This window comes from Cucumis melo, chromosome 6 (genome assembly GCF_025177605.1).
Source record: "Cucumis melo cultivar AY chromosome 6, USDA_Cmelo_AY_1.0, whole genome shotgun sequence".
NCBI lineage: Eukaryota > Viridiplantae > Streptophyta > Magnoliopsida > Cucurbitales > Cucurbitaceae > Cucumis > Cucumis melo.
In genome coordinates, this window is record NC_066862.1 from 25,934,422 (window position 1) to 25,950,882 (window position 16,461).

At 33.4% G+C, this 16,461-nt stretch overlaps 3 long non-coding RNA genes across 6 annotated transcripts; 2 read left to right on the forward strand and 1 right to left on the reverse strand.

Moving 5' to 3' along the window:
- Positions 1-2,250: 2,250 nt before the first annotated feature.
- Positions 2,251-6,077, reverse strand: LOC103500124 (uncharacterized). Of its 4 annotated transcripts, none has more exons than XR_007821727.1 (6): positions 5,724-6,077; positions 5,063-5,286; positions 4,764-4,939; positions 3,941-4,008; positions 3,318-3,415; positions 2,251-2,439 (listed from the first exon to the last, which is right to left on the reverse strand). It is a non-coding gene; the product is annotated as an uncharacterized LOC103500124 (long non-coding RNA). The 4 variants fall into 4 exon arrangements; XR_007821730.1 differs by having other exon boundaries at positions 5,063-5,333; XR_007821726.1 differs by lacking the exon at positions 5,063-5,286.
- A 2,581-nt stretch (positions 6,078-8,658) lies between these two features.
- LOC127149904 (uncharacterized) lies at positions 8,659-14,827 on the forward strand. Its single transcript, XR_007821771.1, has 2 exons — positions 8,659-8,968; positions 14,572-14,827. It is a non-coding gene; the product is annotated as an uncharacterized LOC127149904 (long non-coding RNA).
- Positions 9,812-14,092, forward strand: LOC127149903 (uncharacterized). Its single transcript, XR_007821770.1, has 5 exons — positions 9,812-10,199; positions 10,275-11,228; positions 12,589-12,815; positions 13,166-13,316; positions 13,832-14,092. It is a non-coding gene; the product is annotated as an uncharacterized LOC127149903 (long non-coding RNA).
- Positions 14,828-16,461: the final 1,634 nt, after the last annotated feature.

Sequence of the window (16,461 nt, forward strand, 5' to 3'; positions counted from 1 at the left end):
ATCACGCTTCAAGTATGTATTAGTGACAACAAGTTATACTTGGATATCAATATTAAATGGTGCCTTTGCGACCATTATACATAACTTGATCACTTTCTTACAATTTTAAATATTCTATAAATGCATTTGGCATTTGATTTGCCACATTTTACAAATGAATTATCTTTTGAACTTCTAGTTCAAAGCAATGTGTATGATGATCAAAATGAGACAATACTTATGTATTCCATTCAATTTAGTTTTCCAACTTTTTCTTGATTTCTCCCCCTAACGTTAGAAAAATTGTTTCATTAATGAGAAATAGCAAATTGTATAATAAATACATCACCTGTTGGAGATTCAAAGTATTTATTAATTGATATGAAATTAATTTCAACATAGATTTTCTTGTTTCATCATTAAGTGTTGAAATAGTTGTTCCATGACTACAATTAAGATGATGGAACATTTAATTTAATATTTATTGCAAAATTTTGTATATTAAATATATTTGACTTTCGTTCATTAGTTCATTAGCATCGACTTAAAGCATGCACAATAATAAATATGATCTCATACAAATTTAGAATGCTAGTGAGTTTACATTCTCAAAACAAAATAATAAGTATATCTATGACCATCAATATGATGTGCCAACAAGAATCACTTTCAATTTTGGTTATAGGGAAAGTTTGATAATTAATCTCTTGAGAACAAGATACCTTGACAATCTATTACATGAAAAAATCTTATAGTTCTTCGATGGATGTCAATGTATATTTTCAATGATTAATTTCACTACTAACCTAAACTGACTAATCATGTAAAAAAAATTATATTTGGATTAATGAACTTTGGATTCATTGTTACACATATTTTAGTTACACGAATATGTGTGCAATATGATTTAAAATTAAAAAAAGAAAAATAGTGTATATGCACTTTTTGTAGGAGTTTAATTATAGGGGTCTTTTAAAAAATATAATGAAGCGGCAAAATATTTTCATTGTATAGAACAATTCCAAAAACGGAAAAAGCCCATAGGCCCACTGTGGATAATACCAAAAATACCCCATCAACCATGCCTTCAACAACGCGCTTGTAATATATTTGGTACACGATCGTTTAGATTTGGCTATTGTTTGATACATGATCGTTTAGATTTAGTCGTTTAGATTTGGCTACAATTTATTTTTTCAATTCTATCGTTTAATTTGGTTACACGATCGTTTATTTTTTTAAAAAAAATTTGGTACACGATTATTTAGATTTGGCTAAACGATTTTTTTAATTCTTTTGGTACATAATCGTTTAGATTTGTCTACACGATGGTTTATTTTTTTTACAAGATCATTTACATTTGGCTACTTCAATCTAAATGATTATTTTTCAAGATTCTTTATATACGATCTTTTAGATTTTGCTATTTTTTGTACAAAATCGTTTAAATTTGGTTACTCAAATTTAAACGATGTAAAAAAAGAAGAGGAAAAGAAGATTATTTATACACGATCTTTAAGACTTTGCTATTTTATATACACGGTCATTTAGATTTGGTTACCCAAATTTAAACGACGTAGAAAAAGAAGAGGAAAAAAAGACATGGAAAGAAACCGCAACGAAAAAAAAGAGAAGAGGAAACGAAGAAAAAAGAATAGGAAAAGAAGAAAGACATGGAAAGAAATCGTAGCGAGGAGAAAGAAACACTAGTAGAAAAATAACCTACGATGACAGTTAAATGCTGTCATTAAAAGCTTTCGTGACAGTTTTTTGCAGTCATTGATGCGGCAGTCATGAAAAGTATTTTATGACAGTTCTCCAAAACTGTCAGGAAATGTGGTTTTTCATGACATAGAATAAATGTCATGAATTCAATATCTTATGACAGAGTATAACTGTCATTATTTATTTTCGATGACAGTTAATAACTATCATTGTTTATATTTTATGACATCGAATAACTGTTATTGTTTACATTTTATGACAGCAAATAACTGTCATTGTTAATATTGTATGACAGATATTAAATGTCATTATTTATCTTTTATGACATTTATTGATTGTTATCATTTCACTTTCCATGACATTAATTAACTATCAATATTACTTTTTCGATGACAATTTTTTTTACATTTAAATGTCATAATTTTGTTTTTAGACATTGTTTTTCTTGCATTATTTTTTATTGAATCTGTTTTTCACATTGCTCTGTCGTTACACATACCATTACAAAGACCAATACAATCACATATGGAAAGAAACGGTGGACACTTTAATATAAAGAAACATACACTTTATAATATCGCTTTAAGTGTTGGTACATATATGGTTTGTTACGAACAAGCTATTTAAATAACTACATTTAAACTAGAAATTTTCCTACCAAACCTACAAAAATGCCTATACATCAATGAATGGCCGCAAATATGACTTCACTGCTCTAATGGATTTTGGCAAAACCTAGTAAGAACATAAAAGGAAACAAAATTGATTCAACAATAGAGCACATTCACTTCAACAACACAATACACATTCACTTCAACAACACAACACATACACACTTCAACAATAGTAACTTCTAAGCTTGGCAGTAAATTATTCTTTTCTATAACTTCAAACAAGAAAGTCCAAATCCTACTAATCCACTACCTATCCATCTCCATATCGACAAAAGAAGGTAGATGACATATATTTCAACTCGGTATTCCACTCTATATCCCTGGGAATGAGCAAATTGGATCTAGCCTGAAGAGGTGCAACTCGGACCTAAAGTATGAAACCCTAATACTAATATACTCTGCTCATGCTTAGAACCCCAATACTAATATTTAGAACGCTACCTTCAGTCTGATAACAAAGAATTAAAAGAAAACTCCATTTCATAATAACTAAAACAAAAAGGTCTCCCTAAGTATACAACGGTATGGCAACACATTGAAACTGAAACATGAACATGACCACATGCTTGTCACTATTGACTATAAATTCGGTGCAATCATCATTTCAATGGTTGAAGAACCGAATAAAGACAGACCACTAGAACTAAATACCAGTCTTTTAAGGCAAGCCAGGATTCATCAGATCATAGTCTACTGAGTATACTATCTATGAGCTCTCCATTATATTATCAATACAAAGCACAAAAATGCCAACAATGATCGGTTTAAAATCCATTTAAAGCCAACTCTTTGATGTAAAACAGCAGAAAATCAGCACTACAGTAAATCACCACAACAGTTGGACACTTTTAACCATTAGTCACATCGATAAAATATTTTACTTGTGTAAATGAAATATTTTACAGCTCAAATATTTCCAGATCTAGGAAGGAAACTAACCTTACCATAGCCAGGAGTTCCTTTCGAAAGAACTCCATGAGGAGGTTTTATTCCTACTTTGTCAAGCACTTCAGGATTTTTCAAGTATCTTGAACCAACTAAACAGGAAAATAATAAAAGGGTAAATCCACAACTTGATTAAAACTTATAGCTTTCAATCAACAATAAATATATCAATGTACATCGTTGAAATAGTAAATTGAGATGAGAAGCCTATCAACCAGATATAAAATTCCAACCCACAAAAAGATAAATGCCATAAAAGTGAACTCTTATTATTAGAACTAGTTTAGAATAATTTACATATCACCAACACAATTTAGAACTAATTCTCCTTGTTCAACTTTATAGTCCAATACATAAGTTGAATAGCATCTCTTAAAGTACACTTACCTGAAGAAGATTAATATAAGATTTTTTTCACACCCAACAGACAAGCTTTTCGACCAGAATTCAATAGTTTTATCGACTATCTAGTGCTTGAAAACAAAAGAATCTCACTATTGAAATGGGTAGTAAATTTCAGGGTTGCTGCCATTCATCTTTAAATTGCGCAATAGAAAAGTTCAAAACAATGAACAAATATTCAATTTAAATTTCACCTAGAACAAAGAACGACTTACATAGTATTAATGAGCAAACTTTGAACAGCTTCAATGACTAGCGGAGAAAACTACACCAATGTAACAGCCTGTATTTTCCAACACAGTTATTAAGAACAATGCGGATGTAAGACTGCTAGCAAATACCTGATCCTAGCAAATAAATAGCATGTAAGACTGCTAGCTCATCCATCAATCTCCATTCATTCATCAACTTTAAAAAAAAACACGTTTTCCAATGTAATCCACCTACGACAGTTATGTTTAATTGATAATATCTAAATATCAACCACACACACTATAAATCTAAAGTTCAGCATAACAGTACCAAAAAATATTTAAAAAAACTATTGAACTTAAAATAGAGCTTAAGAAAATATTTTAAGTTTATGTGAGTTAGCTGAAAGTTTCAATCTACTAATGTTTTAAATCAAACTATATCATACTATAGAGGTGACCAAACAACAATCATTAATGATAGTACAAGACAAATGACTAATTACCTAATAAAAACAACATATTATAACAATAAAGAAGACTACTGTTGTCCCATAAAACCCACGAGGACCACATGAACCAACACCATATTTTTTCAATGCATTGGTACATAATTTCTAGTGAAAAAGATTACTGTAACTGGTTCTAAAATGCAAAAGAATATTTGCACACTCTAATTACTAATTGGCAATTTAACCTTGTTTATAATATAATATCAACTTTTACAATGTAAATTATTTTTAATAAATAATAACAAGACTCGACTAATTGAATAATTTAAAAGGTAATATAAACTATTAACCTATAGTATAGCTGTATAGATATGAAACAAATCACAAACATTCACCTTATGCATCAAGTTAAAATTCCTGCAAAGCTTGGAAAGAAATGGTGCACAGTGTCCTATTAAGTTCTTCCCTCTTGAATTACCAAAAACAATTTCTTTTTCTGCCTTCTCTAAAAGAGAATCAACAATTGCATCTTCAAAAGGAGCAAGGCTAGCTCAGCATTGATGCCATCTTCCTGCAAGAATTTAAACGTCAAAATTTATATTAAAAAAAAAAACAAGTAACAAAACAATAGATAGACAACTGTATCCTAGTCCCATAATCGATTCTTATACAAAAGGAGAACTCGCCTTCTCACCATTAGCTACTGTTCCACCATTACCGTGTCCAGTCTGACCATCAACAACTGTTTTTTCCTTCGCTTTTTGTTTCTGAATTTTTCAGGTGCACAATTCGATATACACTAATTGGTTCATGGCTACATGACTCGCGATAATTAAATATCTACTAAGCTTATCTATGTGGATAGTAGTTAATATGTCCCTCATTTCCACCCTCAATGTCAGCTTGCAGTTCATCATCCTTGTTACCATTAAATACAGAAGTAAGAGAATTTTTAACCAAATTTGCTGCAAAGATTTCAGGGGATGGATGAATTTAATATACATTAAAGCAAAAAAATATATATATACTTTTTAAGTTCTTATATATTAAAGCAAAAATTTCTCTCCATCTTTGCTCTACTATTGTTCAACCAACATTAAAGCAAAAGAAATCCCATAAAGTTGATGTCTGAAGAAAAGGGGGGAAAAACAAAAACAAAATACACTTTTTAAAATTCTTATACATTCCATTTTAGAAACCGACACACCATGCTAATGGTGGAGATCAATGTGCCATTACTCGATGGGGGCATACCGGTGGGGAATCTGGCATTGGCTCAGTAAATTCGCAACAGTTAACAATTAACACAAGCTTTTCAGATGCCATCATATAAGAACCGAACTTATAACTTGTACCTCATTATAGGAACGTCGATCTAATTAATAACATCTGATAGTTTCTTCTTAACTGCTCTAGAGTTGCTTCAAATGATAGGGCATAAATGACGACAGGGATGGAAGGACAACGATAGGGCACGGACGTCCGAACGGCGGATGCGAGGGTTTTTGTGAGCGTTTGGTGAGCTCCTTCAAACGGTAGCTGAAGCGTTTACGAGAGAGAGGTAAAGTCATGATTTACAGTAGGCGGCTGAAGCGTTTGCGAGAGAGAGGGAAGTCGAGATTTACGGCAGTTGGAGCGCTTGCGAAAGAGGGATGGAGATGGAGAGGATTGAGATTGGGGTTTTTGGAGCCTTTCGTGGAAATGTAGAGAGAAAGGAGATAAGAAAATATATAATCAATAAATTATTTTATTATTTATATTCAATAACAGTTAAAATTTGTCATAGATTTATGACAGTTAAAAACTGTCATACATTCTTCAAATCCGAAAAATTCCGTCTTTTCCCGCCAAAAACGCGCATTTTGACCTTTTATGACAGTTTTTTCTTCCCTCCTTTTAATTTTGGATGGAATAAACTGTCATAGTAGATACCTTTTCTTGTAGTGAAAAGAAATCGCAGCAAGGAGAAGAAGAAAGACGGAAGGGCAAATCTGGAGTATTTAAAAAATGGCTAACATCATGGGCTTTGTTACATGGCCAGTAAATAGTTTGATTTTTTTGTTACATTTATGAAAATTAACCTTAATTTTATATAGTATATAAATATCATATATTATTCTTATTACCAATCAGTCTAGATAATAGCGCATACCTTCCAAGACAATAAAGTATATCAATAGTAAATTTACTCATTTGGACAAAACAATATTTTCTTTTTACAAAAATTTAATAAAGACTATCAAGTCTTCAGAACTTAATATTCTACTTCATTTTTTGCTTTAAGCATTTGAATTTTGAATGTATTGTAATTTAATTATAATATAATTATAATATGGATACATGTATTATACATCTCTACATATACAAATGGGTCATAAAGAATAATCATCTTTTGAGAACACTGTAAACATCCAAAGTTAGGTTTCATATATAGTTCTCCTTTACATCACTGAGGATTTTAATTTTTTCAAATATATTCTTAACATACCACAAATACAAAATAATTTAATGTTTTGCATCACATATTTAGAAAATAAAATTCTCGTATAAACATGTGTGGTTATATTATAACAAGTATTTCTCCTTGATTAACATGATTTCAACCTTAATTACTAAATATTGCAGTAATATTCACTTTGGGGAATGATAAATTATTTTGTCAACATTCTTCATTTCTTTTAATAGGAAAACCTCAAATGGTATTAGATAAATATCTAATACAATATTTCAAACTCTCCCTATCAAATTGTTAAAGCAAAAGCAAAATATTTTTTATATTTGTAACTACAGGTGCAAGACAAAAACTATGAACACTAACCAATTTATGCAACGTCAGGTGCATTAAATTGAAATTGGGTTTAACAAATAATTAACTATCATACATTACTTTCATAAACTTTATCACGAGAGAATTTAATCAAGTATATATAAAAAATTTCACATTAGATCAATTTAAATATTCAACAATAAAATAAATTTCAATGTAAGCATGACAAACAAATAAAATTAAAGATAATATTTGAAAGATAAAAGAAATATTATCACAATTTTTTATCTAGAAGAATGCAATCCTTTTAAGAAAACAAATATCTTTACCTAATTTTCCGTATATATAACCGGTATATTCAAAGATATAGAAAATATAAACTTATTAGGATATTTTAAAAATAAGCCAAGATTTACCACCTTAATCTAAATAACATTAGAACATTTTATACATATATATCCAAAACAACATATAACACATATCTATAAGATTTAACTTTTTTCATTTTTTTTTTGTATACATTGGAAGATAAATATTGTTTCTTTCTTACTATAATCCCTCTTATAAAATTTTAGTTCCATTCACTTTATTTTTGTAACGGCCCGACAAATTTAATTTCCTTTTATTACTATTTAAGTGTGGTTATGGAAAATTTGAATTTATTTGAGGAACCTTATCTTTTGATTTGTGATTAATCAAGGTTTAGAGGCAAAATTATTTTGATTTGAATAATTAAAATGGGTAAGGTTGTTGATAAAGCATTGAGTAAGCTAATGGGTTGTTTTAATTGGAAAAAAGAAAATATTTTGTTAAGGGGATGTTGTGTTGGATATTCCTTGAAAATTTAGGATATTAGGGGATTTATTTGGAGAGAGAAAAGTTGTTGGTTTTGAATTAATTAAAGGAAAAGGAAAAGAGATATTTTTCTTTTATAAATGAGCCTTGGGACCCGTGCTTTAGAAAATAAAAAAAAAAAACAAAACAAAAAAGAGAAAAGGAGAAAAAGGAAAAAGAAGAAACCCTAGCCGCCACTCGCCGCCGCCTTCCGCCAGAAACCGCCGTCGGACGTCGCGACCGTTTAGCCGATCAGATCAGCCTGAGACGCGCGTCGCAGATTGGAAGCCAATCCCTCGCAGTCGAACTCCCTCGCCGTGTGCTCCAGCAGTCGCCTCCGCCGTAGCCGCGTCTCTCCCGTCGGACTACAGCTAGCGTTGCGCCGTCAAAGATTCGCCTCTACCGCCGCCCGAACCCAAAGACGCAACCCGCGTCCGCAAGTTCGCGGTTGCGCGAACTTGCCCGACCCGCGTCCCTGCCGCAACCCGACCCGCGTCCGCCCGCTCCAAGCCCGCGCGTGTGCCCGCTCCGTGCCCGCGCGCCGCCCCGAGCCCGCGCGCGCCCAATTCTCTCCGCACCGTGCCGTCTGTGCCGCGTCCGAGTCGATCCCAGCCTTCGAGCCGAGCCGGTTCCTACTCCTCCAGTCGAGCCGCCAAGCCTAGTTTGGCTCTTTTCCACCTAATTTTTGGTAAGTTGATTATCTTTTTAGCATACCCAGCAACGACTCAATTTTTGGAGCTAAATAATTTAATTTGGATTAAATTAAATTAAATTATCGCTTAAAGATCGTCCTGGACCGAGTGACCTGGGAGTGTTGGAAGCCTTCAGTAGGGGCTCAAGCATTTCAACCTCGATCGTGGGTAAGTCGCCTCCAGTAAGTCTTGGACCAAATTTTCCCTTGAGGGTAAATTACTAAATTGTGAACTTTTGACCCTTTAGGACTTGCGCCGCTTGGGGAAGCGTGTTGTTACTGTTAGGACTCGTCGAGCAATCATCCAGGTAAGAGACTTCTACTACTAGTTCTGTGATTAGAACCATGAGACCGCTTACACCTCCAGTTATGCATGATAAAGACTAGACTGCATAACACATGTAATTAATGAGAGCATGATGTGTTTGATGATGTGGTTACATGATGATATGATATTGTGATGATGTGACTTGTTGCAATTGTATGTTGAATATTGTGATGGTTTGTGAAATGGCGATTTGACTAGTCTGATTACATGATGATGCTTTGTGCATGTATGTTATGGTTAGGGTACTTGTTAGCTTAGCCTATTAGAGTCGTACCTGCATGGGTGTCCTTCTGGATCTCCACCTATTTAGGGTTGTGTAGTCCGACGGGACGCCAGTCTAGCATGGATATAGATATGATTCGAGTGGCTCGACGGGGTCCTCGCATCCCGATTGTCTTAGTGTCACCCCTGGGTTCACTACAGACCAGTACGTCCTAGGTGCTCCCTCCGGACACCGAAGACCAGATTTTCGTTCCTACGGGAGCGCATGTTGCACGTGTTCGGGAACGTGCCAGAGATTGGGTACCATTTACAGGACTCTAATAGGAAGCTAACAGGCACCTAGTGGGACTAGTAGTGGGTCCCTTACTGAGTATTTTATACCACTAGAAGAAATGTGGGCTTTAATGTCGGGTGGAAAAAATGAAAAATGAACTTTAATGTCGCTTTTCAAAAAGCGGATGTTTAATGTCGGTTTTAAACCGACATTAAAGCAGAAGCTTTAATGTCGGTTTTAAACCGACATTAAACATTCTCCCTTTTTTAAAAGTGACATTAAAGCTCATTTTTTTTTTTTTTAATATTGTAAAAAGTCAATGGTTTCTCTCTCTTTTTTTCCCCAATTTAATTCAGCAAAAACCCTAGGGTAGTCTTTCCCTCCCATACGTTCTTTCTTTTCTTTTTCCCATTCTTCTTCCTGTCCTTCCTCCACCCAAGCTCGTCGGCCGCCAATTTCACACACAGATGATGTTACGCACAAGCTTCGGCTGACAATCCACCACCAGACGTTCACGCACAGACGACATTTCCGGGTACATGTATGCATATCTGTGAGTTGAATATATTCCAATCTGAACAGGCCAAGATACATGCAGGTTCTCTTGAGGATGCTTCCAGCCTACTATAAGCACGTTCGGTCCTTTGAAAATACCCTCGTCACCAAATTTTATGGTCTTCATTGTGTGAGATTAACTGGGACTTCACAAAAGAAGGTATACAAGGATACTAAAGCAGTACAATGGTTGCCATGGATCCTTCAGTTGATCACAGATTTTGTTGATTTACAGGTGCGATTTGTCATAATGGGAAATCTATTTTGTTCTGAGTACACAATCCACAGGCGTTTTGACTTGAAAGGTTCTTCCCACGGCCGTATAACTGATAAACCAGAGGCAGAAATCGATGGAACGACAACCCTTAAAGATCTTGACCTTAATTATATATTCCGGTTGCAGAAGATTTGGTTCCAAGAATTTTGTAGGTATAAGTTATTAACATTTTTCCTTACCAGTTGTTTGTTATTCACTTTTGTTCATGATAAAAATTTGTATCTCACTCCTTTGCTCCCTGATGAATGACCTTAACGTACTCATCAAATGAATCTACATCTGAACTCATACTTGGAGCTGAGTTGAAATTTTTCTGAACTGGAATTTATTGTATCATGTAGTATAAACGTTGTTTGCTGGTTTTCTGCTTTCTTATACTTCATTACTTTTGATGAAGATACGGAACCCGAGTCTTTGCAAGTTTTTTCTTTTCTCATTCTTACTTTTTTTCTACTTTTGTTTCTTCCCATTTCGATTCCTTAAAGATCAATGACACCCAGGTTTGGTAACCGGTTCAAAACCCACATACCAGAACCCTCCAACAAACACACTACTCTGTTTTTACTGTGTTGATTGAAGGATCTGTGGCCTCTCATTCTGTTGATCCCTTTGGGTTTTGCTGATTAGGTTTTCTGGGTTTTGATTTGGAGAATGGCGGGGATTTGAGGGCATTCTGTTGATTGTGGATGGAGAATTGGAGGAGGATAAGGAAATGGGGTTTGTTGTTGCATTTAGGATCTGTGATTGGTGATTGTGTTTTGATTTGGTCTAAAGGGGAAATATGTTGGCTTTTCCTGGAACTCCAGGGACATTGACTGGGTTTGTGTTGAGAATTTTGCAATGTGTTTTTGCTGCTGGGTCTATTGCTTCCATGGCTACTTCTGTTGGCTTCTATAACTTCACAGCTTTTTGGTATTTACTCATTCTCTTCTCGCCCTTTTCTTCTTTTGGTATGATTAGTATTGATTGTATTTCGAATCGAATATTCTTCAAGGGGTCTTTTTTTTAGTATTGTATGACTGGTGAATCTTTGATTGAATTAGAAATTTAGGGAATGCTGCTGCTTAGTCTTATCCTATTTGTGACCCTTGCCTTTTACTGGTGGTTTGGCTGCTTTTGGTTATAGCTTTTGCCTTGCAAGTTTGAAAATAGCTGATTTGAATAGTCCACTCCGTTTGAGCTTTGATTTTATGAAACCTTTGAATAATTGTACGGGGAATTTGGGGTCTTAAGATAAGTGTGGGATTATTGCCTTGGTTATTTTCTATCGTTTGTGAGTATTCTTCTTCATTTTCTTTCATTTGACTTGTGTATTTTATGCAAGGGATACATATTTGGTTCTCTCGTTCTCTTATTCCCTTTGAGTGCTATTTGATTCAAGTGTGCCTATTCATAGTTAATAATATATGTATATATGATCAGTACAGTAGCGTAATTTCTTTGAGGGGAGGACGTTTCTGAATTTTGGTGCCTGTGTTTCTCTTGCTATGGATTCTGTTCTTGTCTGAGCCTTTTTTCCTTTACATTTGAATGTCATTAGGTGAAAGGGAAATGCTCAAATGCAGACTACAGCAATAATCTGCCATATTTTGGGGTAACCTTCTGATGTAAATACTTAAGGTGAAGTTTTTTGGTTGATTGAATCTTTCATTACTGTCTTTTTTATAATAATTTGATGATAATGGAAATTAGTTAATAAAGATACTTGTAATACTCTCTCTCTTGTGCTCATAAACAACCTCTTTAAGGGTCTCACCCGTTACTTCAGCAAAAATAAGAAGGCACACCTAAAACTCTTTCCCGAATTTGGCGTAAATAAACATTGTAATCTTTATTAATATTAGGAAGTTCGAATGCCACCTCCGGTGGTCGGCCACCAGGTTCCATTTCCGGCCAGCCTTAAAACATCATTCCAAATACTCTCTAAGTTGAAACGAAAACAATAATTTTCAAATACATTTTTCTTTCCAATTAATTTTTTTAATTATCACTTTTCTTTCCAATAATAATTAAATTAATTTTTCTTTCGTTTTGTTCTATTTTTTCTAGATTAAAATTGATGATCTATCTATGTGATCTCAAGTAATGTCATGGACAAATTTAAATCTATATTGTATGTGTGATGGTTTATTTTAGTTTAATAACATAACGAGAAGAACCCCCAAAACTTGACTTGGATTTTTCAATATCTCTTCTTACTTAACAGAATTCCCTTGTTTGACTTGGATTCTACTTTACTAAACTAATATATATATGTGTGTGTATAATGAAGGGACATCAGTGATATGTTAGTTTGGAGCTTAGTGCGCATATAATAACAGCAGTGATAGGGTCGGGGGTTCTATCGTTGGCGTGGGCGATAACGCAGCTCGGTTGGGTGGCTGGACCGAGGGTATATACTGCAGGAGGTAACAATGTTAAATTTTGTGGGTTGGCTCAGTATGGTAATCTGGTTGGTGTTAGCATTGGTTACACCATTACTGCCTCCATTAGCATGGTGTAAGTCTTCTCTCTTGACATAACTTTAAGCATGGCGTGGGCGATAATTTTTTCTCACCTTGCGCACAGAGTTTGGCTTCTTAACATTCTTGACAAATATGTTCTGTATGAATTAAACCTGGTTATATAAATTTGGTGCATCTCTCCACATCCATATGACATTCTATGGTTAGCTATAAACATCTCACTTTGGCAAGAGAAGTCTCGCTCATGTGAGTTCAAGTATTGTTTAGCCAGACTGGCCAGAATTCATTTTAAATTGGCTCTTTGACCAAATGGTTCACATTTTACTTATTGTTTTACCTCGTTACATTTTCTGATTGCTTTCTAACTTGAGTTTCAATTGTCAGCAGCCCAATGTGCAATCTAGATCACAAAAGGAAGGCTTAGAATCTGAACAATTTTGGAATTTGCTGGGAGGCAAATCTGAATATCCTAGCCAAAAAATCAGTCGAGATGCTGAGAGTGATCCTCACCTATTTTCTTGTACTTTCTCAAGAGGTCTGTATAATTCCTCCTGCTAGTGAAAATTTTATGCTTTATCTTGTAAACTTTGCTATACTCCTAATTCTAAATCTGACCCCCTTTCCTGTGAACTTTTTGGGTGAGCATAGGCTCCTTGGGAGACCCTCCAGAATGTGTCCTGAGGAGTTTTGGTTATTAAATTCCTTTCTTGCAATCGGTCCTAGCTTGATATTGTTGTTTTTTATTTTTCTTCCGAGTTATTGGATATTTTTCTTCTTGTTGGGATCATCTGTTTGCGGAAAGAATAATCCTATTATTATCGTAACAATATGTTTTCTTTTATGCTTTACATGTTCATGAAAAGATTCCTTGCTTTGTTGTGACCATTTATATGGGGTTGTTTTGAGAAATGGCAGGTCCACATCGACGAGATGTTAATGAGAAGAGAGATTGTTTGTTCTGATATTTTGATATTTTGATATTTCTACTAGCAACTAGGTCATAACATTGTTACTTATCAATTCAACCATCCATCTTCATGTCTTTTACAGGGAGTTATCACTAAACAAATGACTGCAATAGAAGAAATGGTTGCAAGTGAGTACAATTAGCCAGACCCTCATCTTTGTGACAAGATCTTGAAGTTGGTCATTTGTGAAGCGTTCTACTTTTCTTTCTTTCTTTTTTTCCAAAGGATGATCAGTGTAATAATTAAGCTTCATAATTTCTGTGTTTGGATCCAAGTTGTATATAAATGTCACATTATTAAGATTTCATTTTGTATATGTACAAGTAAAAGATTTCGTTTTTAACTATTTGGTGTCATACAAAATAAACAATAATGCAAGGATTTAATAAAAATAAATTTGAAAAAACGACATTAAAGACAGCTTTAATGTCGGTTAAAAAAAAATTAAAGACATCTTTAATGTCGGTGGAAAAACGACATTAAAGATGTATCATAAGTGACATTAAAGGCATATTTAATGTCGGTTATCCACCGACATTAAAGATGAACCGACATTAAAGGCCTTCAATAACACCTTCAAAGATGTCGGTTTATAACCGACATTGAAGGGCTTTAATGTCGGTTTATAACCGACATTAAAGATGTCTTTAATGTCGGTTATAAACCGACATTGAAGCCCAACCGACATTAAAGCCCTTTAATAACGCTCGCAAAGATGTCGGTCGCCAAGCGACATTAAAGGCCTTTAATGTCGGTTTTAAACCGACATTAAAGGCCAAATTTCTTGTAGTGTACTCACTCTCTCCATGTCATGTTTTTCAGGTAGAGGCCGAGGTAGGGGCAAAGGCAAGCTGGCAAGCGACCAGAAGTGACCGTGGCGAGCCATAGGGATTTCTGCTTCCGCTTACCCCGTTTTAGACCTTTTGTACTTGAGTTTTATTTTCTTTCTTATTTACTATTTCATTTGTTTAAAGGTAGATAGGGCCCGAGTAGGATTTTAACATTATTTACATTTTCCATATTATCCTGATTTGATTTTCATAAATAAAATTCTGAAGTTTGATTCGTTTTAACTAAACTTTATGGCTTAAATCATGTGTTTTACCTTTAGTAATAACTTCGGCTCAGTATAAGAAGTTGGGTTGTTACAATTTTTCTCAAATTCCTCCGAGTTTGTCATGAGTTTTATACTATCAAATGTAAATTAAAATGTGGGATAATATAATAAGTTTAAAATATATTAAATGATACTTATGGGAGCAAATGTGTTGCACTCTTTGTCCATATCATACTTAAAAGTAAATAATATATCCAAAATTCAAATGAGTTGTTTGGCAGCAAGGTTGGGTCAATCAATAAAGAAGCCTAGATGTAACCATAGTAATATAAAATAATTACTTTAGCTTTCAAGTGAACTTGAAAACAAAGCTAATAGAAAAATATTCTTGATACATAGAAGTAAGAACTTATTCACACAACTCGTTTCCATACATATTTTAGTTATCGTTTATAATTTCACGTATGAGCGATCTGTTCTATAAACCATAAATTTGAAACTTCGCTATCTAACAATTGGAAATATATTTGTTTAGTCAATCATGTCATTTGTCGCATTACAACTACTCTTGAGTCAAAGTAGTGTAATTTTTTTTTCAATTTTTTTTTTACCATTTTTAGGTAGGCAAGGATTAAAACTTAAGACCTTAAGATTATTGTGCATACGTGATACAGTAGAATTATGTTCATTTTGACAATTTTAATCAAATAGTTACAACTAAAAAAATTTAGACAAAACACCTACTTCACACACGATTTTATACAAATGTCTCAAAATCTTATTAATTTTCTTAAATAAGATTTCAACATTTTTATTGACTATTTTATCCCTCACATTAATTGTAAATAATATTTATTTTCGAAAATGTATAATAATGTAATACCATTATAATTATATTATATCTCATTTATTATGTATCTAAAAACTTTCCAATTTAATGTATTAAATAAAAAATAATTTAATTTTCATTTACTCGTAGTATATCATTTATTAGTGTTCCAATTTAATTGTGGTATATTCTCCAGTCAAATATGGTAATAATATATTGAATATTTATCACAAAAGTAACGATTTTATCTTAATTGCACATTTAACAAAGGTTTTGTAACTTCGATCATCTCCTTCATTAAGAATTTGGTCCACTTTCCGACGTCTTTCACCCAATAATTTGACCGTCTGATTTATCTCTCATCGATCAACCTTTCTTATTCTGGTCATCTCCTTCAACTTATCCGGTGAGTGCATATTTCGATTTAATTTTTGGTTGAAGTTTTTCGATCAAAATATTGTGAACTTTTCGGTCATTTCCTTCAACTAATCGTTTCATATTATTAATTTTCTTTCTTATATTGTGTGATATTGTAACGACCCAACTCTTTATACTAAGCTGAGGTCATTACTACTTAAAGGAAAATAAAAAATCTCTAAACAAAATGGAAAATAAAACTAACTTTCACTGAAAACGTTAAATGCTTATTCTAATTATAAATAAATCAAAGTATGTAGAAATAAATCTCTAAAAATAAGATCCTAGCTCGTGCCCTATTTAATTTTTAGAAAGAAATAATCAAATAATACAAAATACTGAAATCAAACTAGTAAAAGAAAAAGAAAAACGTTTCTCTATGGCAAGTCAGAGTCACTTCTTGTTATTC